Source organism: Cyprinodon tularosa, unplaced genomic scaffold, assembly GCF_016077235.1.
Source record: "Cyprinodon tularosa strain WSP-4 unplaced genomic scaffold, ASM1607723v1 ctg296, whole genome shotgun sequence".
NCBI lineage: Eukaryota > Metazoa > Chordata > Actinopteri > Cyprinodontiformes > Cyprinodontidae > Cyprinodon > Cyprinodon tularosa.
The window spans coordinates 1-23,743 of NW_024039003.1; the positions used below are offsets into that span (position 1 = coordinate 1).

General features: G+C 37.8%; 1 protein-coding gene across 3 annotated transcripts in view; it reads left to right on the forward strand.

The window, feature by feature from the left end:
- The first annotated feature begins 18,106 nt into the window (after nucleotides 1–18,106).
- Nucleotides 18,107–23,743, forward strand: part of tjp1b (tight junction protein 1b) — a 105,394-nt gene continuing 99,757 nt past the window's right edge. For all 3 annotated transcript variants that reach the window (XM_038291176.1, XM_038291177.1, XM_038291179.1), the window contains exon 1: nucleotides 18,107–18,250. The gene's annotated coding sequence lies outside the window, so the exon portion shown is untranslated. The remainder of the gene's footprint in view (nucleotides 18,251–23,743) is intronic.

The following is a 23,743-nucleotide window of genomic DNA, read 5'->3' on the forward strand; positions in this document are numbered from 1 at the left end:
TATTTAGTTGGGCCTCCTTTGCCCTGTAATTACTGCAGCAATGCGGCGTGCATGAGTCATCAGTCTGTGCACTGCACCAGGTGTTCTGAATACCCGTTGCTCTAATAGTGGCTTTAGTAGCTCTTCTGATTGATGGTCTGGTGTATTGCATCTTCTTCTACACAATACCCCATAGATTTTTATGGGTTAAGGTCAGGAGGTTTTGCTGGCCAATTAAGAACAGGGATACCATGGTCCGTTCACCAGTAGGGGGGGGGGGGGGGGGGGGGGGGGGGGGGGGGGGGGGGGGGGGGGGGGGGGTTTTGTGGCTGGAAGCTTGCACTGTGTGCAGGTGCCAAGTCCTGTGGAAAATGAAATCTGCATCTCCAGAAAAGTTGGCATGCTGCAAGGAAGCATGAAGTGCTCTAAAAACTTCTGTAGGGTGGCTGCTTGACCCTGGACCTCAGAAAACACAATGGACCAACACCAGCAGATGACATGGCAAACCCCAAACCATCACTGACTGTGGAAAACTTTACACTGGTACTTTCAAGCAACGTGGATGAAGTCCGCTCTTCCCTTTCCTCCAGAACTCTGGGGAACATTGATTTCCAAAGGAAATGCAAAATTACTTTCATCAGAGAACATGACTTTGGACCAACTCACCAGCATCCAGTCCTGTTCTCTTTAGCCCAGGCCAAGGACGCTTCTGACGCTGTCGTGTTCAAGAGTGGCTTGACACAAGGAATGGCGACAGCAGAAACCCATGTCCTTCATACGTCCTGTGTGGTGTGTGGTTCTTGAAGCACACACTCCAGCTGCAGTCCACTCGTTGTGAATCTCCCCCCCACATTTTTGAAGGGGTTTTGTTTCACAATCCTCTCCAGGGTGCGGTTATCTCCTTCTTCTTGTACACTTTTTTCGGACCACATCTTTTCCGTCCCTTCCGCCTCTCTATTAATGAGCTTGGACAACTGAGCTCTGTGTACAGGCCAGCCTCTTTACGAGGACCTTTTGTGTCTTGCCCTCCTTGTGCAAGGTGTCGATGCTCTTTTTGGACAACTGTCAGTCCCCCCCCCCCCCCCCCCCCCCCCCCCCCCCCCCCCCCCAGCAGTCTTCCCCATGATTTGTAGCCTATAAACTAGACTTGAAAGACCATTTAAAGGCTTTTGCAGGTGGTTTGATGAATTAGCTGATTGAGTAGTGTGGGCACCAGGCCATCCAATTTTGAACCTTTTCACAATATTCTAATTCTGATATGATGGAATTCGTGAGATTTTCATTTGTTGTCAGGTGTAATCATCAAATTCAACAAAATAACACATCGAAATATATGAAGTTTGTATTAATGTATGAATATAAAATATAACAATTATCACTTTTAAATGGAATACTGAAATCAACTACTTTTTTCATGAATTCTAATTTTATGACCAGCACCTGTCCTGTCTCCCACTGGACCGCAGAGCGGTTTATTAACAGAACAGACGCATGGTTACTAACAGAGTATTGTCTCGAACAAACAAATGATCAGTCATAAGTCAAATGCTCATCAAATGACAAGGCAGGATGAGTCTCCAGACTGAAGCATGAACAGAAGTGGAGCATCCCCTGGCAAAAATGTTTCATAAGCACACATTAATATTATAATCATCATTGAATAAACCTAACGATGCTACAGGCTGACATATCCTTTAAAGCTGTCTTCACACATATAATATTTTTTACTGCACGGTATGTTACTTTTAAATTTGAAATTACTTCAAATGCTAAACCTCAAGGATAAGCTTTACAACCGAGTAGAGAGATTATCGAAAATGGAATCAATGAAACCTTGATTTGTTTATGGGATAAGAGAGCAATTTAAAAGTAGATTTTTATATTGATCAGTATGTATTGTGATGAATTTATTTTTCTGTATTTGAGAAAAAAGTTTTTGTTTATTAAAATATGCTAAGGAATTCTGATGGGCTTATCACTTCTCATGGGACCAGTATCAGCATCGCCTTCTCCTGAGATAAAACCACTATCAATAAAAAATCAACTGTATAAACAAACAGTTTAAGACCTTAGAAAGTCAATGTTGGGAAAATCCTGTTTAACATGTCTTGAAAGCAAACTCTGTGTGGTTTCTGTTGATGTATTCTCATAGATGTCGGCATTGCTTTCTTCTCATAGCATCAATTCAAAAAATTTAAACAAAGGAACTTCTAACATCATCCTCAGTAAAAGGATAAAGATAATAATTTATTTTTACAAACATTTATAAAATATATATTTTTTTTCTGTTTTATATTTATCATAATATTGCTTATGTTGTCTAATAAAAAAAAGAAGTATCAGACAAAGATAACCTCAGTATGTCTTTAAAAATGCTATCATTTAAGTTCAGAAAAGGCGCTTTCTAAAGCCACTCTGGTGCTATGTTAAATTATAAATAGAATTGTTGATGAGCCTATAAGATTTTTCTAAATGAACTGCACTGAAACTACAAATACTGCTCAACCACTGAAACACAAGATGGTGCAAGCTGTAAAAATGGATGAAACTAAGAGAAAAATCCGACTAATATCTTACTGGGGCTGTCAGGACATGGTGGGCGTTGAAGTGGCCCTACTTATATCTAAGTTCAGACTGTGTGGTGTGACTATAAACAGACATTTTATGCTTGAAATGCTTTCTGAAATTAAAGTTAGAGGAAGTAATTTCCTCCAGAGAAAATGAAAAAAAAACAGACAGCCTGGTTTTTGAGGATCTGAGTTTTCACACTTGCTGGTGCTCTCTTTTATAGTCATGCAAACTGTTTTATGTACGGTATTATTGTTACACTGCTTTATCCTTTGGATCGGAGGAGAAATCATTTCAAGATACCAAAAAAAAAGTCCAGGACCTTCTGCTGAGATCAAATTACAAATTTTTTTTGTTACATAACACTGTACCTGCATATTGAAATAAAAATGGATAAGCATTTTTGTAACATAAATGATTGACAATGGTTTACGCGTTCATGACTGAACTAAGAACAAAGAGGCTCAGTATAAATTAAATATGCACCATAAGCTTTTGCACTCTCCTTGGATCTTAACATTACCTAAGTGAAAACTTTTCAGCACATAAACTAAACTATGTTCTACAAATTAAGAAGTTGTATAACCCCATTGTAAAAATAATATAGAAACTACATTTGCATGACAATTAATGTCACCTGCATGTAACTCAGGTACATACAAATATAAAAGATGAATGAGGAAGAACAGAAAATTTTACAAGTTTCCCTTTGCAATCAGATCAGGATTGAGCAAGAAGCTCTTTTATTGTTAGCTCTACCATAGTGACTTTTAATAAAGGGTTTTTCTGTAGGTCAGCTAGAACAACGTCCCTGAGTGTATTAAACCATGGTTACCATCGGAGATACGCCATCATAGAATTTTAATTATTCTTTTTATTTGTTGTAAAAGACAAACGTACATAGTCAATTGGTAAATTGATAAATACACATATGGAAAGATTTCAGAGCACCCAGAAAAAAAATACAAACTTTGATGTAATCTTGTAATATGCAGGAGGCAGTAAAACATCTGCAAAGGATTCAGTATTAAAGTTGTAAAGAGATTTTTGCGTCTGTAAGGCTGATGACTAGATATTTCTGCGCATTCTGTGGAATGTGTCTAACCAGGGAAAATGCCAAATATATCCAATTAATCCCCGTAAAGCTGACATATAAAGAGCAATATGTTCCATGAGTTAAAAATCCAACAGTCTGAATAAAAAGCTTCCACTTTAAAAAGAGCAAAGCATTTAAAAGTACAAGAGACATGGTAACCACAATTTGAATACGTTTACATATTGATTCAAGAGTTGACGTTTTTTTGAAGAGTTTGCCCATCATACCTAGTGGACTTTCAAAGCATTCGCTTTTAGGTTAATCTATTTTATAAAATAAACCTGTCTTATAGAGCATATTATTTAATGTGAAACCGAATAAAAAAGTAAATAACTTGAAAAAAATGTATCCTACATAGAAAAAACTGTTTAAAAGAATAAATAATTCTTTAATAAGATGAATTATGCCGCGTAAAATAAAAAAGGCATTATATTTTGTCATGTTCTTGCACTGATGAATGGATTATGGTTAATTTTATCCACCTGTCTAGTTCCGCCCAGTTTTCATTACCATCATCATGATCCACGGTCAAACTTCTCGATTTGAAAACACAGGTAAGAAACGATCTATGAAATAAGTTAAAATTTCCTAATTTTGTTATTTACCCTCAATTTAGTACTAAATTAGATAGTTCACCAATGAATAGTATTTGCTCTTAAATAGATAAATCAATAAAAAGCACTAAAATAAGACCATGCAATTAATTTTCTATTTTAAGTTAATTTGTCCGTGTTCCATTGCAAATATTTCTCTTTTCCCCGTCATCCAAAACAAATGCTCGTATTTTATAGAAAAAAATGACTTAACTAGATTTAAAATTTGCCCAGTGAAAGTAAGTTGGTCCCAACCATCAGCATTGTGATGGACCCAAAAGTTTTGCACCTAGTCCTTTTGCTTGTTATGGTACAAGCGGAACATTAGTGTGACGAAAGCGTTAGATATCCACAGTCAACCAAATAAACAATGACACGCATTGGGGATGAAGCATAACTGTTGCTACCATAATTTCATCATTTCAAAGAAGAACACCAAGAACATAAAAGTAGTAAAATTGTAGTTCTTAAGGTTGGCTGGATTTTCTTTTACCAAAGTAGGTTAAGACCAAACTTTGGTGGGCGGCACTCTTGTGGCTTGGTCCAATCAGTCAAAATTCTGCTGAATGGTTTAAAGGCTTGGCACACTGTGAACCAGGTCCTCCAGTCCTATTTGAAATGCAACACACTCTCACCTAAGGTAATTGTGAGACACAATTAACACAAACAGTCAATTTTTGAACTTGGAATGAGCCAGAGAATCTAAGGGGAACCCAGGCATGCTAAACTCCATGCAGAAAAACCCCAGGCCAGGTTAGAGCCTTGGACAGTCCCTGGCAAGCCAGCAGTTCTGCCAGCATACCACCCTGCAGCCCCTCCATCTCAATTCAGTGGATCTTTAACTCAAATAACAGCCACACCTCAACAAACACCTCAACTTCCTAAAATCATTTATACAAACCCGCAAATGCTTTCATCACTGATTTATGCCATTAAATTCTCCTGGGAGAAGCATCAAGCATCATGGACTGTTACCTGGATGGGTGTTTGTAGATTGTAGACAATCTGTCCCACTAAAAAAAGCATCTAACAGATAAACCGCAGAATTAAAATAGATTTACATTTAAAACCACTTTATTAATCCTTAGGAAAATTTAATGGAGTTTAAGTTCTGCTACAAGGGTCTCTTCAATTATTGTGGAAATTGATGGTTGTATGCAGAAGAATCTCTAAGCAGTTCAATCGACTAAAGAACACAATCATTTGATACAGTCTAATACCAGGGGAAAGCTCGTCAGCCATGACAGACTGGGAGAACGATCCCCATGAACAGACAGAGACTGAGACAGCAGGCAAAACTCATAAAAAGAGGGGCAGGCAGTCTCAAAGGGATCCAAAGCAGAAACCCAGATCAGAGTGATATAACAAACACTACGCTAGAAACTCGTCTTCACCAAAGGCTCAAATAAGCGCTGTTGGCTGGAAAACAGTGAGCTTTAATAGAAACAGAACATGATCTGATGAGGAACAGGGCAGAGCTAGACAGGTGAATGAAACGAGGGGGGGGGGCAATTACCAAACAGACACCATCACACCCATCCTATGTGGGACGGAGTGACAACACCCCAGGTAAGCGAACTACCTGCTGTTCACAATGCTATAACAAGCAGCCCACTGGACGAGCAGAACACACAAAAGCACAAAAACTTATCCCCTCCGAACAAACGAGCGGTGAGCCAAACCAATATAGGTATTTCAAAAAAATCTTTCAAACCGTGAGCGTCAGCCATCTTTGGACTACAACAGGTGTAGACTGTCATATATCTACAATATTTCGTCTAGGCGTGGTGACGATGTAAAAAAGTGTATAATTGTCAAAATCTTGATTTTGGGGTTCGGACAGATTTGTTACCCCCAAACAAACCTTGTTCCTAGCTAAATGATAAAAGATATCGACACACTTCCTTCAATGTGAGTGCTAGGAAGGTCTGAGGAACAACTTCAGCAAGGCTCGTGTTGCTACGTCAAACGGTTCCCGAATGGGAGCGATACGAAAAAGTCTGTTTTTTTGAATTTTCACTTCAGATTTTCAGAGAGCTCTCATTGGATTTCTATTGGAGAAGTGTGGACTTCTTCGTGGTCTGGGCCAAACTGTCGGAAAACCGTAAATGCCACACAGATGAGGGTTACATTTCCTGAATCCTGACAAAAATCCCTACGTTTTGATGTAAAATTTATCTAGATAGGGTAAAAAATGAGCGAGTGAGTTGAAGCTGTTCGGCATGAGTGAAATGTTTGAAAACGCTAGAGTGGCACACTCTAGCAGCTGAACATTCCGTCATAGACTTCCATTATAAATTTGAAAATCTGTAAAAATTGTTTAAAAGTTTGAAGCTTCACTGAAGCAAAACTGTAAAAGCTAGCAAAAAGCCGAGTTAAACAGTAATAGCAGAAAGATACGGAAATATTTTAAAAGTTGAATGGTGTTTCTAGCTGAAAGTATGCAGAAGTAGTTAAAGAGCAAAATAGCAGAAGATTTAGCAGAATTTTAGCAAAATGCCATTCATTTCAATGAAGCAAAAATTTGCAGAAAAAGCAGAATAATTTAAAAAGCAAAAGAGGTAGAAGTACAAAAAGACATAGCCGACATGTCCTAAATGAGCTGAATATTGTGAAATTTGAATGGTTGAAATAGCACAAAGTATGCAGAAGTAGTAGCGTTACAAAAAATGGTCGGAAGAATAAAAATAATAAAAAAAATAAATAAAGAATAAAGAGAAACAGGATCTCAATAGTGTGAATGCCTACAGCATTCACACAATAAAGAATAAAGAGAAACAGGATCTCAATAGTGTGAATGCCTACAGCATTCACACAATAAAGAAAAACAGAAAAACAATAAGTGGGAATGCATAAGCATTCCCACTTGATAAACTCTGTAGTTCTTGAGATATATTCAATTCATTTTGGGCATGTTATTTTCAAGCATGTTTCTCGAAAACAGGCCTAGGGTCCATGAATTTAAATTCCTTCAAATGTAAGATGAATTCACATTAAAGAAAACCACCAAAGCGATAAGATGAGCGCACAGTAGGGATGCACGATATTGGGATTTTGGCCGATATCCGATATGCGGATATTTTAAAACTCATGTAGCCGATAACCGATATCGATACCGATGTTAAAGCTGGACAAAAATAAGTAGTCATTGAAAATAGCAGTTTTGTTATCCATTTCTGACACTTTGAAAAATAATATACTCAAATATATTTTCATTTGCTGATATCAAATCGATTTTTAAAAACGCGGTATCGATCTATTTTACTTTCAAAATCTGATGAAATTTCATCGTTCTGTTACAAACTCTCGTGATATTTTGCAAATTCTTGTGAGATTTTGTTAGTAAAGTAGATCGATACCGCGTCAATATATCAACATATAAAAATATGGCAACATTTGGTGAATTTTCGGGGGATTTCGTAGCATAACGATGACATATAGCAATATTTCATTAGTAAAAGAGATTGATATGGTGTTTTTAAATGGCAATATATCAGCATATGAAGATATTGGGATATTTCAATGGATCAATATTTTTTCCCTCGTCTTTAGAAGTTTTTAAGTCTGTAAAAAAGAAGATTTTGAGGAAGAAGAAGAAGTAGTATTTTTTATTTTTGTTTTTCGGACTTTAAAAACTCAGAAGCTGATCAAATATCGGGTTAAATATCGGTGGGGTGGCCGATGTCCGATATTCAGTTTTAAGGCCGATACAGATAGGGGGCCGATTATATCGTGCATCCCTAGCGCACAGCATATAAAATCTATATGAAAATCTGGAAAAAATGGAAAATTTGAAAGGAGCAACTGATTTTATCATTATAAAATCAGTTGCTCTGATACAAACAAATGTTTTCATCTTTAAGAAACTTCCTGTTGCATCTAGATAAAAAGTCTACATGTATAACATCCTAATTGCATATTTCAGGGAAATAAAAAAAAACTGTAAAGACGATTTTCTCTTTTTCAGATTTTATTCATTAATCAATGAATTGCAGCGATAACACCCCCCCCCCCCCCCCCCCCCCCCCTCCAGGTTTGGTCAGTCTGTCAGAGCTTCTGAGATAAAGCATCCCTCTACCTGAGCATCTGCAGCATTGGCCCAGCGGGTTTTAAATGCGTGCCACGTGAACGCTCATTAGAGGCAGAGCAGCTTTGCCTGCCTTTAATAAAGGCAGAATAGCAGCAACAGCTCTCTAAATTAGGCTGCATTTTCCAAACAGATGTTCCTCTCGCCTGCAGTCTTAAAAACCCTTTTCTTTTTTGTGCACACAGCCCGAGTGTTGCTCTAACCTAAATGAATGAACTTTACACTCTGTTGCAAGCCCAGGAGGAGATAACAACTCCATTTTTTTATTCCTTTTTTTCACCTGTAGTTTTCCTCTCATAATTATCCCATTTCCCATCTGCTTTATTTCTCTTTATGTGTTTTAGTGTTTATGCAGCAGAAAACCCTGCAGACCCCCCCCCCCCTGCTTCTTAAATGTTGTATTAGCTCTGGCCAAGATGGGAGGAATGAAGCGTAACATTGCATATTGAGCTGCTGATTAAGCAGCAGCCATTATTGCTTGAGCTAATCTTAGCTGATAGCTCCTCTAAAACAGCCTGAGGGACGGCATAAAGCCCTGCAGCTGATCAATGGGTCCCCCCCCCCCCTCGATCTTATCAGTGACCAACCTTATTAAACCCTGTTGTGGTCACCTGGCCATCAGATCTCTGCATTGATCCTGTTTCATTAGCTTTTGAGGTGGTTTTTCTTTGTTCATACGTTGTGAAAAAGGCTGGCGCACTCCCAGCATAGCAGAGCCAAGCGCTCTCTTGTTTTGGTATGAAACCACCCATGGAGCTGTCAAGATGTTCTGGAAAACCAAACTGCAGATTAAAGACGGAGGCTGCTCTTAGGGCGGTCGCAGTAATTTATTCCCTGCATTAATATATGAGCTTATATCTGTTTAAATGTGGAGGTTTTTCTATTAGATTTATGAAAGCAACACTTAATTAAAATATGAACTTTCTTTGTGAATGAGAGGAGATGTGATAAGGATGAGGAAATTTCAATATATTGCAACATTTTCCCTGAACACATCCTCCCCACGGTGATGCTGGGGGATTCCTGCAAGCTTTAGCAGAAACATAGAAGGATATTAACCGAAATACAGGAAGGTCCCTGGAAAAAAGGCTGCAAAACACCTGAGTCTGGGCTGGAAAAAATATATATCTTACCTGCAGGAGGTAAAATATATATTTTGCCAATTGAACAAGACAATTTACATTTAAAATGAGAAAACACAATTGCATTGTCTTGTTTTAAGTGCATTTAATCTAAATCACTTCTTTTAAGAGTAAAAATACTCATTCCATTGGGAAAGCATTTCATTTACCCACTCAAATTAAGATTAAATACACTTAATTTAAGAGACGTTTACTTATTTCTAGACCATTTTTACAGTGTGGGCTGGTGTTACGTCCACAAGGGCACAACATATTTTAGGACACATAGGCAAACCTGAGAGTAAAAAAAAATATATTTTTTTTACCTCTCTGGAACTTATTTTTTCGATTCAAGTGTGGGGATGTTTTTTAGAGAAAAAAAAACGAAAGAAATAAATATCCTCAGTTTTCTGCGTCCAAAAAAAAAAGACAAAAAACAAAGTATTAACAGAAAGTTGGACCTGGTGAGCCGATAAAAAAAAAAAAAAACTTCTTTCAGTATAATATGGGGAAAAAGTCAGAATTCTGACTTTAATCTCAGAATTCTGAGCATGAAGGAAGTGATGTGTACGGAAGAGGATTAGGATTAGGGCCACTTTAAAGTAAAAAAAAACTTTACTGATTTTTAAATTTCGTTTCAGTATAATATGGGAAAAAAAAGTCAGAATTCTGACTTTTTCCCATATTATATTAAAATAGAATTTAAAAACCAATTATATTCAATCCAGTTTATTTATATAGCGCCAAATTCACAACACATATCATCTCAAGGCACTTTCCAGTTCACCAGATCATCCAGTCAGATTGATTCAAAGTTTTCTATCTAAGGAAAACCAGCTGATTGCATCGACTCATTGACTCTTCAGCAATCCCTCACACTAAGCATGCTTGTAGCGACAGTGGAGAGGAAAAACTCCCTTTGAACAGGAAGAAACCTCCAGCAGAACCAGGCTCAGTGTGAGCGGCCATCTGCTGAGGCCGACTAGTTAACTTTCTTTTATTTTTTAAGTGGTCCTAATCCTAATCCTATTCTGTAGCCAACTCTATAGAGGGCCGTCGAAACCCTTACTAGTACCGGACTAAGGCAAAAAATAAACTACTAAAAAAGAAAAACAGAACAACTGGTCCCACCAGGCCAAAATCACAAGGAAAACAGCAACCAAACAAAATAAACACAATATTTATGTTCCCAAAGCAGATAACAGGCAGGTGAGTCACCTTCCAGCAGGAAACCTGCCTTTACATTAGATTAGTGCTACAATGTTGTGTCGATGAAATCAGAATTATGTGTTAGAGTGGTCGACTTAAAGTACAGATCTAAATACACCTAGAAAATTGATGTTTCAGGACACATTCTATATAATCTCACTGAACTAAGGCCCCGTCCATACGAAGTCAAAACGAACACGAAACGCTAATATTTTCTAGAACGTTTGTCGTAAAGACGGAGATGTAAAATAAATGTGATCGACCACACGAATGCATGAAAACGCTGCAAAATGTATGCCAGGCCTGTAAGTGGCGCTGTGGTGCCAAAGCAAAAATAGGCGACGAAATGTTGGGCATGCGCACTAATATTTAAACATGGTTGCCCTGCGGGTCCATTTTCGTGGTTCAGTCAAATTCAGAAGAAGAAGATTCTGTTGTAAGCCCGACAGCAGGGTGAGTAGCATGAGCAGCAACCATTCAACACAGTACGGCGCCATTGTTGTTGTGATGCTGTGTCGCGCATGCGTGTTTAGAGGCGACGCTATGACGCATGCGTGTAAGAAAAAAAAAATGCGGTTAGAGCTTAAAGATGGAAACGCGAAAACGGCGTTTCAAAATCTTCCCACTCTGAAGGCTTAATAAAAAAAAGATCGTTTACAGACCCCCGACACGCCGGCTTCGTGTGGATGAGAGGCTGGTTTGGTGAAAAATTTGTGCGTTTAGGCCAGGGTTTGACTTCGTGTGGACGGGGCCTTAATGTAGTTGTAAAGAAGTGAACAAATACTCCTGTATGTCAAAAACAGAGTGATAACCCAATAAACCTGCAGCTGCATTTGCAGCAAAAGGTGGTTTTATAAATATTGACTCTGTGGCTCTGGATATAAATATAGCACATATATACATTTAAAGTTTTTTTTTTTTTATATACGGGGATTACAGTTGTATTCTATTTTATATAATGACCAACTGCACTGCAAGAAACATCTAGAAATAACTGAAAAATGTCTTAAATTAAGTGTTTTTACCCTTAATTTGAGCAGGTAAAAAGGATGATCTGCCAATAGAATGAGTATTTCTACTCCTAAAATAAGATAATTAGATAATATACACTTGAAATAAGACAAAGCAATTGTTCTTTTCTTATTTTAAATGTAAATTGTCTTGTTCCATTGGCAAAGTGTCTCACTTACCTCCTCAATTCAAGAAAAAAATGCACTTAATTTGAGCAAAAGTGACTTATTTAGATTACATTTTTTAGCAGTGTGGTGCTGAACTGTGAAGAGGAAGGAACTCTTTTGTTTTAAATTTTATTACAAAAACCCTAAATGTATATATACACTGCAAAAACAATTCAGAAATAAGTAAAAAATTCTTAAATTAAGTATATTTACTAGGGATGCACGATATTGGGATTTTGGCCGATATCCGATATGCCGATATTTTAAAACTCATGTAGCCGATAACCGATACCGATGTTAAAGCTTATTTCCATATGTTGATATCAAATTGATTTTTAAAAACACGGTATCGATCTATTTTACTTTCGAAATCTCGTGAAATTTCATCGTTCTGTTACAAACTCTCGTGATATTTTGCAAATTCTTGTGAGATTTTGTTAGTAAAATAGATAGATGCCACGTCAATATATCAACATATAAAAATATGGCAACATTTGGTGAATTTTCGGGGGATTTCGTAGCATAACGATGACATATAGCAATATTTCATTAGTAAAAGAGATTGATATGGTGTTTTTAAATGGCAATATATCAGCATACGAAGATATTGGGATATTTTAATGTATCAATATTTTTTCCCTCGTCTTTAGAAGTTTTTAAGTCTGTAAAAAAGAAGATTTTGAGGAAGAAGAAGAAGTAGTATTTTTTTAATTTTTTTTTTAGACTTTAGAAACTCAGAAGCTGATCAAATATCGGGTTAAATATCGGTGGAGTGGCCGATGTCCGATATTCAGTTTTGAGGCCGATACCGATAGGGGGCCGATTATATCGTGCATCCCTAATATTTACCCTTAATTTAAGTAGGTAAATAAGATGATCTGCCAATAGAATGAGTATTTTTACTCTTAAAATAAGATAGTTACCTTGCCAGACAGGACACTGTAAAAAAAAAAAAAAAAAAAAAAAAAAAAAAAAAAAAAAAAAAAAAAAAAAAAAAAAGATAGTTAGATTATATTTACTTGAAATAAGACGATAAAGTTGTTTTTCTTATTTTAAAAGGAAATTGTCTTGTTCCATTGGCAAAGTGTCTCACTTACCTCCCGAATTCAAGAAAAAAATGCACTTAATTTGAGCAAAAATGACTTATTTAGATTTCCATTTTTTTGCAGTGTATGTCTGTCTCTCTATCTCTCTCTCTCTCTCTCTCTCTCTCTCTATATATATATATATATATATATATATATGCTTTATACGTAAGTTTTCAGTTTTTTTAATTATCAAATAAACAAAAACAAAAGAAACAAACAAAGAAAAGAGTTTCTTCCTCTTCACGGTTCAGCACCATTCTCAGTTGGTCATTATATAAAATCGAATCCAGCTTTAGCTGCAACCTGTACAAATATAAATAAGTTAGAGGCACATAATTGTTTTCAAAGCAACTGTATTGGAACCGAGCTGAGCTAACAGTGTGGTGGAAGTAGGATTAACGGATGGGTTGGATTTTTTTATGAGGTTATGCAGATTTTAAGTAATCAGTATCTTACCGGCAGGAGAGAAAAGCCAGAGGACTTTTACTTTGGTGAGTCAGGTAAAGCAGAGTAGGCCACAATTAAAAATCCTGAACAAAACAACAACAAAGCTTTCTACTAGTGGTTTTAATAAATGCCAGATGGAATAAATATACACCATTGGTATGCTAAAAGTGTAGCTTGTGGCCTCATAACCTGGCATATTAAGGCAAAACTCATACAAAGCAATCCCAGTTTATTTACATACAGCAGCACAATTCAGTTCCTGGACAATTTAAATTGCTTGACATTAAATAGATAATAAGATAGAAGAAAAATAAAAACAGAATAAAAGCAAAAACATTTGTTTAAAAAAAAACTGTTGGATCAAAACCTTAAACTAATAACTCCTCAGTTAACAGTTTAACTCCAACAGTCAAAGGCAGATCTAAACTAAAGAGTTTTTAACTGTGACTTCAAAGAACCCTTTCAGTCTGCTGGGAGTTTGTTCCAGATCTGTGGAGCATAGATGCTGCTTCTCTATGTTTGGTTCTAGTTATGGGTGGACAGTGTAGGCTGAAACTAGAAGACCTGAGTGGTCTGGGAGGTAGATCCACTGACAGCAGATCTGTTATGGATTGAGGTTCTGATCTATTCAGTGATTTCTAGACTAACTGAAGGATTTTAAAGTCTGAGCTACAGGGAGCCAGAGGAAGGACTTCCGAACCAGGATGATGTGCTCTACTTTCTTAGTGCTAGAGAAAACAGTGGATCATCTATTCAGAGTTTGGCCGAAACTTACATTAGAATATATGTTTTCATTTCAGCTGAAACTATAAAATGTTGATATAATTATAAACAGAATGACATGTATGACAATTATTTTACCATCTATATATAAAAACACTTACTTGACATAGTTTTCACTTTAAAAGTTTTTAAGGGACCTCACAAGATAAACAGTTTCATTTAGATGCAAAATTATATAATTAAATCAGTTCAAGAACAGATTTAAAGTGAAGTAATCACAAACTACTGCACTACTGCAGATAAAATGCTGACTGTGAATATTAAAGATCCTTAACTTTCAATTTTATTTTACATATAAAAATGTTATAGAAGTTTTTTTGTTTGTTTTTTTGCAGAGATTAACCCTTTAAACCCAGAGGGTCTTAGGAGCAAATTCTGCCCAAATCCCAAACTATAAATTGGAAATATTTGTGTGACAGAGAGGCTTTGAGGGATATTTATCAGGTGGAACCATGATTTTAAATGTCACCTTGACTGATTTGTAGGTGATTAAACAAATAAAATATGAAAAATATTTAGCCTGGGTAATTTGTTTTCCAAAATAAACTCAGCAAAACAAAATGAAAGCCCATTTGAAACTTTGGATGAAGCTTCAGACTTTATAGATCCACATCTTTACTATAACTCAAGCTAATTTGGACTGAATAAGTTTAAGCGTGTTTGTTCCACAAAGGTTTTATTAGGCAGGCGGAAAGGTGATTTTGGAACAGTGACAAAATCGCAAAAATGCATTTTTCTGCTCATAAAAGGGAATCTGATCAGGAAAAATATGCTGATTTGCACTATTGCACTACCTTCTGCATGAGGCAAAGCCTTTGGTCCTCAGATTTAGGCAATAAAATCACCAAACTCAATAAAAAATAAGAATAACAGAGCAGCTTATGTATTACATTCAGGTTACATCCACTGAAATGGTTGCACAATCTGACCCCGCCATGGAAAGCTCTGATCCTCTAGTTTCCAATGATGGCAGCCATTAGGGGGCGGGGCTAAAAATGAATACCTGCTGTTACACTACTAAAATAAAATCTCATTTTATTTGTTTACACAGTATGATGGAGTATTAGGGCCAGGCTAGAGATTAGTTTTTCTTTTTTATTTCAAGAATAAACTCATAAAATTACAAGAACAAAGCCGTAAAATTATGAGGATAAAGTTGTGATATTATCAGAATAAATATGTATTTTATAACAATTCTTCCAAGAAGCCCTTTCTTCCCTAAAATGAGGAAAGTGGAGCATCATGTGAAGTTCTACTGTAGCATCGGTTTGACAAATTAGGAAATCTTTTAGCAGCAGCATCAAACTGGGCAGGATGTCAAAGTGGACTCTGGTTGCTGATTGGTGGAGCTGGTTGACCGTCATCTGCTGGGCGGAGCTCCAAGCTTTCTTTCTGAAAGGGGTTGTTGTGTGAGGACTTAATTCTCATAGCATTACAACTTTATTCACGTATTTTTATCACTTTATTCTCGTAACGTTACGACTTTTTTCTCCTAATTTTACGACTTTATTCTCTTAATAGAAGAAAAAAATAATCTCTATCCTAGCCCTAATACTCCATTGTAACACAGCTAGAAAACAAAAAGTACGTGTGAGAAAAAAAAAAAAAAAGAATTTAGTAACATGTTTTAGAATTGTGAAATCCTCATTTAAAGGTGTGTGGGTGAAACACCATGTGACTGTTTTTGGCCATTTCTATAAACGTAGATAAACATGAGCAGGTGTCAGATGGGCTTAACTGGTTTATACATTTTTCAAGGTAGTTAGGAAGTTAACCAAATTTTAACTTAACTTAAAACACCCTGACAGTCTTTCACATAAAAAGATTGAGTGTTTTTACCTCAAGCTTAAATCCTTTCCATCATACCGACAGGAATTTAGAAGCATTCACACATTATCTATGAGTTGAATGGAGCCTATAGATATTTTAAGCAGTATATATATATATATATTTCTGTTTCATGTCAGTGCCATAAATCTCCAGCGTAGTGCACTATACCTGCTGATTTGTAACAGCGGATGAAATAATTCAGTGCACACATTAGATCTGACTCGGCACAGTTGCTGGCACTTTGTTATGTTGTGCCTTTTGTGGCCAGAGGTGTTTTGGCTGAAATCCACCTAAGAATCAACATCCAAGAAAGCAGTGTGTGAATGCGCAGGACTGCAGCAGCTTTGTAATACAGTCCAAGCAGATTTTCTCATTAGTAATGTTTGCTGAATTGTTTATGAGAACTATCTGAGGTCAGCTTTAATTGACCGTGTGTATTGTTGAAGGCTTTTACTCTGCATTTCTAGCCAGTAAGCATCTCTATCTGCCTCAGGAAACTATTGAATTAATGCAGATAGCAAAGTGGAAGCTGGTTCTCTGTTTCTTCCCCGTCACTGTTCATCTCTTTCTCCCATAATATTTCCCTGGTATATGTTCAAACCTCAGGATCTTATCAGGCTGCTACTATGAATGGATATCTACCATCTATATTAGCTAAATTTAGATTTATAAAGTTATTATTTGGTTAGATAAGAGAGCAATGAACTCTGAAAGCCTTTGCCTTTTGTATCTATGCTTCTTTTTCTATGTCTGCTTCTGTCTCCTTGAACCCCAGTGGGCCTCAGCAGATGGCCGCTCACACTGAGCCTGGTTCTGCTGGAGGTTTCTTCCTGTTCAAAGGGAGTTTTTCCTCTCCACTGTCGCTGCAAGCATGCTTAGAGTGAGGGATTGCTGAAGAGTCAATGAGTCGATGCAATCAGCTGGTTTTCCTTAGATAGAAAACTTTGAATCAATTTGACTGGATGATCTGGTGAACTTGAAAGTGCCTTGAGATGACGCGCTGTGAATTGGAGCTATAGAAATAAACTGAATAGAATTGAAAGGATTCTGTTTTAAAAAGCAATATGCCTATAACCAAAATAAATCAATTTCATTCTAATAAAACCCACTAAAATGGGTTTGCTAGCCTACTGAATTAGATTATCCTCCAACTCAAAATCTAAAGATTTTTAATCAGGAAGGATTCAGTGCATGACTATCCAGGTTAAGGTGCGCAGTAATTCTTCAGAATAAATTAAATTGGTTCTATTTTAGATTTATTAATCTGTTCCCTTTCACTGAAAACGTCAACATCTGTGTCTATTTCTAGCTTATCCAAACCAGCCAGGGGCACTGCCAGGAATTTGGTGTCCCATGAAAGACACTGATATCGGGCCCCCTCCCCCCCAAAGAAAGTATGCAACCTTTAAAACTGCTATCAAATGCACTGAAGAGCATCATTTACATTTTCAATCTAATTTTTATTGTAAAATTTCTACTAAGGACAATTATCAGAACATGGAAAGTTAAATATTTTTTACCTTTAAACTGGACAAACTGGTGGCTGAGGTGGAGTATATAAGGGGAACAGAACAAAGGCTGGACTAATGAGCTGAATATGGAGCAGGTGTGAGTGGAACTAACTAGAAGTAAGCCAAGGGGAAGGAAACAAGCACAAGGGTTCGACAGAGAGTAACTAAAGACTGACTGAATATATTAGAAAATAAACCAAAGATCAATAAAACAGAACAACTAAAAACTCAGAGTCCTAACAGGGGAGAGACATAACACTTTTGCCCCCCCCCCCCCCCCCCCCCCCCTCAACCAAGGATCCTTAGAATCTTCCTAACTTTTCCCTCAAAATACGGCGCCCCTGAAACAGCTATATTTGGCGCTCTGATTCTGCTTTGCTTAAGGTAGAATCGCTTCCTGGCCTCCAGCAGGAAACTGTGAAATGAATTTCTGTGGCATTTATTTGGTCTTTTTAAATGTCATCTCATTCAACTGAAAACAGAGGACTTCTGCAGAGCACAAGCGGCGGTTTTCTTCATATTCCTCACTGCTCGCTTCAAGCTGTTAGCTCCAAATAAAGCAAACCGTTCTCGCTGTGTTCCTGTGTTTTTCTGACCCCCTCTATTTTGTGACCCCAGGATTCACCCCAGCCCAACCGCTGGCTCCGTCACAGCAGCCTCCTCCGCCAGCACCGTTCAGGGTAAGCCATCGCTCCGCCGCATCAAAGGCCGCATCCATCGCAGCAAGAGCCTGGACAGCATCGATCTGCTGGACTCCAATGTGAGTAAACTGACTGACACCTCAACATTATCTATTAATGAATTATATCGATTGTCCTCCTGGCATTGTGATGCATGACCAAAACGTGGCGTCCTGCAGACACAGATGAGATGAATTTCTTATGGCTGCTGACACAGTCATATGGAAAATACATTTGCACAAAAACACACGTAATTGTCCAACATTAAAACATTTATCAGATATTAACCCTGTCTTTGCAAAAGCTATTATTCAACATTTGGCTTTTGCAAAATATGAATATGTAAAAGCAAAACAACAACTAGATCGTTAAGGGCTTTAATACTGAAATAATAACCGACCTGCTGATGGCAGAGCTATTATCTATGGTGGGAGGTTTTCGGAGCACTGCTAGAAAGATCTTCAAAAGGCCAAAGAATAATTCAGTCTTTATCACAGCAGAAGGAAAAAGTTTTAGAAAATGCTGAACTTTAATACAACTTTATTTAGTCAGTTCTGAAAAAATCGAACTAATCTCTGCCAGTTTTTGTATCCAAACATAACTGAAGCATTTCCTTAATTAAAGGTATTGTGGAGGATTTTTTCATAGACCTGCCCCCTGCACTTAAAAAAAAAAAATGCACATGCAAGAGCATGCACGAAAGTAATAAATTACTTAAACAAATCTTCTCAATCCATCGTTTCGTTTTCCGTCACACTTTATTCCAAGCGGGGTGGCGAGGGGGTGCTGGTGCGTATCTCCGACTGTCTACAGGTGAGAGGTGGGGTCCAGCCTGGACAGGTCGCCAGTCCCAAATCGTCTCGATTTTAAAGGTATTGTGGAGGATTTTTCTAAAGACCCGCCCTCTCTTTTTAATATTAAAATACGTTTGCAAGAGCGTGCATGAGCCCATTTCTCCTCATGCCTGCCCTGTTGAAAATGTGCAGTTCTCATAGCTCATAGCTTACTGTGTCCACATACAGCAGGGACCATGTAATGGACTTCATAGCAAACTCATTTACACTGCAAAAACAATCTAAAAATAGGCAAAGATTTCGTAAATCAAGTTTATTTACCTTTAATTTCAGTAAATAAATACAATGATTTGCCAATGGAATGAGTGTTTTTACTCTTAAAATAAGATCATTAGATAACATGCCCTTGAAAAAAGACAATGCAATTGTGTTTTCTTATTTTAAGTGTAAATTATCTTGTTTCATTGGCAAAATGTCTCTTTTACCTCCACAATCCAAGAACAAATGCACTTATTTTAAGAAAAAATTACTTATCTGGATTTAGATTTTTTCCAGTGTAACTGACCATTCGGACAGATGATCACTACTTTTTGCTCTGTTGGTCACATAACTCCCCTACACTGCGCCATCTTTGTTATTAGTCGCCGCTGTTGGGTAGCGACAGCCTATAGCGACAGCGGGCCGCTGTGAGAGCGAATCCCATAATGCTTTGCGAAGAGAGCTGTCCATGCAAAGCATTCTGGGATATATCTGCCTCTTCTGAAGCCTTTCTTTTCTTCTCATACACTTCGTAGAAACTTTTTTCTCTTACGACATTTTCAATGAACCGCGATGAGAAAGGTAAGCTATATATTAAGATAAAAATATTTTGTTATTATATATTTTTTAGCTTAATTTTAAGCCAACAAAGGTTTGCAGGTACATGTGTCTGAATTTAGGACCTTTTTAAAAACGCAGTTAGCTGAAACACATCAAAACATTTTGAAATCTGCACAAAATGTATTAAATGATTACTGTTTGGATTTGCTTTAAGCTGTGGTGGCTGTTTAGAATAAGAATGGTTGATTTTCAGACATGTTCGACACACTAACAGTTACATTTTAATTAGTAAAGCAATGACTTAATGACCCAAACTGCTCCAAGGAGCTGAACTCTGGTTCTGGAATCTGGAAAGTGTCTGATTTTGGATTTTTTTTTTGCAATGATCATCAGAGAGATGTGCAGAAATGGAAGGAGACACGGTGGTGATGCAAACTCTCGGTGCCCCTTGTTGGTTGCAGACAGAGCAGTAGAGTCGGGTCTTCCTCCCCAGGGGACTGATATCATGTTGACACTTCAGCTATGACCTGATTGTGAATTCAGCTCTACCCTCTCCATCTCATTAAATGGATACAAAAAGCCCAGAGCCCGATGAATTATTGATACAGGAATCGTTTGGCGTTAGTAATATAGGCTTTCTGAGAGCGTGAGAGTTTTTTAATGCTCCCTGGGTGCATGCATTAAATGTTCATTTTTTTTTCTTTAGCTGCTTTGCAGTTTAATAAAACTGCTTCACCAAGATTTAATGTGTTAAAAACATAAGAGCTTCAAACACATTTCCAGAGACTTTGGGGCGAAGCATTCAAATGGAAACCTGGTATCTTGGACATGGTAACAGATTTTTAACCGACTCGTTTTAGACCCGATTTTGATCACATCCCACTTTATAAGTATGTTGAAAATTGGGGGAAACGGTGATATTGTGTTTGGAAACAAGAGTTTAGCTTTTTTCTTGATTTATGGGGATCTTCTGTCGTTTTGTGTTTAGCATGGATTTTAATTCAATCCAATTCAATTCAGTTTATTTCTATAGCGCCAATTCACAACACGTCATTTCAAGGCACTTTACAAATTACCAGACCATACAGTTAAGTTTTCCATCTAAGGAAAACCAGCTGATTGCATCGACTCATTGACTCTTCAGCAATCCCTCACACTAAGCATGCTTGTAGCGACAGTGGAGAGGAAAAACTCCCTTTGAACAGGAAAAACCAGGCTCAGCATGAGCGGCAATCTGCTGAGGCCCACTGGGGTTCAAGGAGACAGAAGCAGACATAGAAAAAGAAGCATAGATACAAAAAGCAGCTGTAAAAGGTGAACCCGTCCAGGAAACACACAGCCAGGCAGACGAGCTCCGAGCCAGCTCCCATGTCAGAGGATGAAGAGAGCACATCCAGTTAGTCACAGTCAGAGAAACAGGACTACACTGGAAAACAGGCCAAGCTCCAACATCTAGAAACAAAGGTGTTGATGGCAGCAGCACAGCTGATATTTCTCTCCAGGATGGAGTCACAGCCAAACAGGAACAGACCAGATGAAGCTACTATGAGAAAAAGCAGAGACAGCAGAACGTTAGAGATTGAACTAACAGATTCTGCAGAGTGGGAGAATAGAGATAGAAAGAAGCAGAATGATGAAAAAGGGGTCCCTATGTCCTCCAGCAGTCTAAGCCTATAGCAGCAGAACTATAGATATAGATCAGGATAACCTGAGCCACTCTAACTAGAAGCTTTATCAAAAAGAAAGTTTTAAGCCTAAGCTTAACTAAGGCAGCCTTATGTAAGGCTTTCAATACTTCACGTTGATCAGACATGGCAGAAAGCTCCTTTCTGAAAATTGCAGGTGAGAATCATGCAAATTATTGATGAAGACTGTAAGAAGGAGATTCTCTGAGACAGAAATCATCTTGGGGTGAAGTTTTTGTTTTATTTATATTAATAGGGCCGTCACAGATGTGCATAATTATTCTACACGCACTGATGAGCCACAAATTAAGGATGCAGACCGTTGTATTGTGTACTAATAATGGGCTTAATGACCCCAAACCTCATTAACATGAGGGAGATTTGTCACCTTTTAATTTGTTGGACCCAGGATTAATTTCCCACCTATTTTTAAAAGAGTTTGGGCTCAGTGAGGGTGCCCCCCCCCATCAGATAGCAATGTTCTGTTGCTCCTTTGCATATTTACATTTTAACTTCCATTTCATCAACTAAAAACTCTTTCACCTATATGTTTATTTCACCTGCAAAGACATCCCTTCTGATGAAGGGTTGCATGAACTTTATGAACAAATTTAATCTTTTAGCACCTTCCTTTGTCTAATTAATTGTTATTTTACATGTAGAGACATAAATTCAATTCAATTCAGTTTATTTATATAGCAGCAACTCACAACATGTCATCTCAAGGCACTTTAGGGTTCAAAGTTGGTTCAAAGTTTTCTATCTAATGAAAACTAGTTGATTGCATCGACTCATTGACTCTTCAGCAATCCCTCACACTAAGCATGCTTGCAGCGACAGTGGAGAGGAAAAACTCCCTTTGAACAGGAAGAAACCTCCAGCAGAACCAGGCTCAGCGTGAGCGGCCATCTGCTGAGGCCCACTGGGGTTCAAGGAGACAGAAGCAGACATAGAAAAAGAAGCATAGATACAAAAGGCAACTGTAAAAGGCGACCAGTCCAGGAAACACACAGCCAGGCAGACGAGCTCCAAGCCAGCTCCCATGTCAGAGGATGAAGAGAGCACATCCAGTTAGTCAGAGAAATAGATAGAATGAAGCAGAATGATGAAAAAGGGGTCCCTATGTCCTCCAGCAGTCTAAGCCTATAGCAGCAGAACTATAGAGATAGCTCAGGATAACCTGAGCCACTCTAACTAGAAGCTTTATCAAAAAGGACTAATAAACTGATAAACATTAGTTATGAACATCTGTTGGATTTGACTTTTAGGTCTCACACTGATCTGCTGTAGACGTAGATCTCATTTTCCATTTATTTGTTTTGGTTTTTATAACTTTTCATATCTGTCCAATTCAAATGTGGGAAATTGTTGTAATTTGCATGTCACAGAAAGAGAAGTGAAAAAAAATCTACACAGATCTGATCACCCCGCCTAGGCAGAGCCCTGTTATTTTTGGTGCTGTGATGGATGCTGACCATCCAGCCTTTCCCCCATTTACTGCTTGAGCACCAACCTTCTATAAAGCTTACTGTAAAAGAAAAAAAGTATTCTGTAATCAAGAAAACAAAAAGGTAAAGAATTTTGTGTTAGTTTTTTTAATCTCACCAAAGAATGTCCACAGGAGCTGGGGTTTAGGGACTAACTTGGCCAATTTGCTGTCTTATGAACCTTTTGGTTGTTAAATGTTATCAACCATTATTTAAAATGTCCTGCTGTAGCTGAAGAGTCCATGATGCAATGATAATGTTCACAAAGGACACTAAATGAAAAACAATCCAGATGCACTGGGCCACAAACCCACTATACGTTTCATGCCATCCTGTCTAAAGTTTTGTAGCTACTGTTAAAATGATAGGTAAAATAAAAAAAAGGTAATTTTTTTGGTAAAATCACACCAACGCTTAACATTGATTTACAATTTTAAAGGAATAGTCCGTTCATATACAGAATTCAAACTTCTGAAAGTGTTACATTCAAAAATGTAGGTTCATAAAAGAGCAACTGAGTCCGCACAGGATAGGGATTTTTGACCTCTGCAGAGGGAGAGAGCCACGTTCAGCCACATCTGCTCTCTGGCGGGGAGAATGGCGCTAGGCTTACCGCACCGTGACTTCACTGCCGGAAGACGGAAGGAGGGAGGGGCTACTATATTGGGGCAAAAATGGCCGCTCCCAGACTCTGTGATCCATCCATCTTCTAACACGCTTATCCCGAGTGGGGTCGCGATCGGTGCTGGTGCCAATCTCCAGCATCTCATTGGGCGAGATGGGAATTA